Here is a 2,917-nt window from a genome sequence, read left to right on the forward strand (position 1 = left end):
GCCCCACCCACCCTGAGGATCCATGGGGAGAGTGCAGCATTTTCTTCAGTAGTTTAGCCACTACTAAATTTAAAAACTCGTCATGCTCCTGTAAGCCACACTAATAAAACTCACTGAGTCACCAGGGGAGGGAGGAGGGGACAGTTGGGAAGAGAAACAAGATCAGTGGGAGAAGGAAGAGAGATGGGGTGAATGTGTTCAAAATACATTATCTAGGGACCGGCAAGATTGCTCGGATGGTAAAGGTGGTTACCAACACAAGCCTGATAACCTGAGTTTAGTTCCCTGAATCTATGAAAAGATGGAAGAAGAAAAATGAGTCTATAAAGTTGTCCTCTCTGTATATAAATCTCTCACACACATTACATATCAAACATACACACATATACACATACTCATATACACATACATCACATACTCACCACACATCAAACATACACACACATATACGCATACACATATACACACACATCACACATACATACCACCCACAGGTACATAAATTTAAATTTTGTTTGTTTTTGTTTTTTTGTTTTTTGGGGTTCTAATCCTAGGTTTATTCAATACAGTCCTTTCACGATATACAAGAACAAACACAACTTTATCAAAAATGCTACAAAGTTATAAAACTCGAAACAATTTTATAGTACTGACTGTACAATAAAAGCAAAAAGAGGCAATGTAAACATTGCCAACGTTAACCTGCAACATCACCATGAATGGCATGTGACAATGGGGGTGGGGTAAGTTTCATGAGGACCCTGTAGAACTGGCTCACCAATTTTAGAAGCAACAGAGACGGGACAGAAAAGACAACCATTTGTGGAGGAATCCTGCAAAGGTTTTAACCCTAGAAGTTGAAGCGTACCCAGCAGCAGATACGGTCAGGCCTAACGGAACAGCAGCTTGGTCCTCTCCACAGGTGTGACAGGGCAACAGCAACACCAGGTTGTCTGATTGGTCCTAGGTCACCTGTGGAAATGATGTATTGCCATATGGAAGCTTGCTTGTTCCAGTTGGCTTTGCTATATCATGATCTGGAAGAGGTGAACTTTCTAGCCAGAAAACTTCAGGGTACCCCTCCGGGCATAGTCCTGAATCAACAGTACCCCTACAAACCAAAACCCTCCTGCAGAGGAAAGATCTCAACTGCTGTCTTCAAAGCCTACCCTAGTAAGGGACCCTTCCCTACAGATCCTCATTTGGCTAGAGAAAAGGACAAAACAGCCTGGGGAACATAAGTTATAGAGGTGCGAATCAATGCCCCTCCTTATTAGGAATTGGAACTGGAGTGGCTCTTGTGGCAGCGGCGGCCTGGAGATCAAGACATTCTATTCACAGGGGCCCATGTCTTAGGGAGTGAGACCTTCTCCTCATCCGTGGGGGTGACCCGCGCCACATGGGAGGTGGCAGAAGCACATTCCTGAGTGGGCTGAGGAGCCGAGGTGATGGCTGAGGCCAGGATGCCAACAGAGCAGTAGCAGTGTGATCTCTTGCCCATCAATTGTCCTCTGTCCACGTGTTCCAGCGCCTTCTCTGCTTCGTCTGGATTCCTAAATTCCACATATGTATAGATTGGGGTAGATAAGGATGCATCCTTTCTATAGGCATGCCAATCATCTTAATTTTCCCGTAAGTAGAAAATATTACCATTATAGGATCCTGGAATTCCTGGTGAGCCTCCCAACGTGCACTTCGGTGGGTTTGGGTGAAGGGCTCCGCCTTTTCTTCTCTTTTTCATCTCTTTTAGGTGGTTTGGAGTTGGAGTTGGAACACTGCCTGTTGTCATGCCTGCACCGAGAAGGGCTCAGGGAGCTGCTACTAGAGCTGGAGCTTGAGGGGCAGAGGGATGGAGGGACGGAGGGACGGAGGGACGGAGGGACGGAGGGACGGAGGGACGGAGGGACGGAGGGACGGAGGGACGGAGGGACGGAGGGACGGAGGGANAGGGACGGAGGGACGGAGGGACGGAGGGACGGAGGGACGGAGGGACGGAGGGACGGAGGGACGGAGGGACGGAGGGACGGAGGGACGGAGGGACGAGCTGGAGCTTCCAGAGCTGCGGGATGCAGAGGAGGAGCTAGAGCCTCTATTGAGCCTGCGCTGGTGCTGGAGCCCGAGCTGGAGCCCGAGCTGGAGCCCGAGCTGGAGGCTGAGCTGGACCTGGACCTGCTGCTTCCACTTGAGTCTCTTCCGACTCTAATCTCTGCCACGGCCCTTCTCACTTGACTCTTTAGCGGCCCCTATATCTTTAGAGCGATCCTTGGACGTCTGGTCAGAGCCGTTCTTGGCGTTTGGTAGAAGGAGCCCGAGTTTGGAAGAAGGACTTTTTATTATTCTCTTTGACTCCTAGCAAGCTCTTCTTTTTCACTCCTGATAAATCCGTTCTCCCCTTCTGAGGTGTTCAAAACAGCAATGTAGGCCTCACTTATCTGAACTCACATTTCTGTCTTGAGTCTGAGAAACAATCCCTAATCGATTGTAATTTGTGCCATTGAGCAGCATCTTCGGGGGGCACCTCTTCCCACTCTTCTTAGGCCCTAACACCAGTGCACTTCTGTCATCCATAAATGTAAATTTTTAAAAATACATTATTACATGGAAGGCAATAATGAAACTTATTATCACGTGTAATTAATCATGTTAATAAAAACATTTAAAAATACCTAAGCTTTAACAGCCCCATTGTCACAGGCCCACTGTCTGACTGGTGTGAGCTTACTCCTGCTATGAGTTGAAAGAGGAAAATTACTGACCACCAGAACTCTCACCCCAGAGTACATTCTGAACTCTCACACCAGAGTCAGACCCCCTCTCAAATGAAAACTGTTCCGGGGACATTTCTGAGATAAGGGTTTCCTGGAACGAACCCAGTCCTACCCCTCCCAACTAAGGACTATGCCAGGGACATTTTTGA

General features: G+C 47.9%; 1 pseudogene; it reads right to left on the bottom strand.

Moving 5' to 3' along the window:
• Positions 1-1,273: 1,273 nt before the first annotated feature.
• The window catches only part of LOC110304517, a 4,315-nt pseudogene continuing 2,671 nt past the window's right edge, over positions 1,274-2,917 (bottom strand).

This window comes from Mus caroli, chromosome 11 (genome assembly GCF_900094665.2).
Source record: "Mus caroli chromosome 11, CAROLI_EIJ_v1.1, whole genome shotgun sequence".
NCBI lineage: Eukaryota > Metazoa > Chordata > Mammalia > Rodentia > Muridae > Mus > Mus caroli.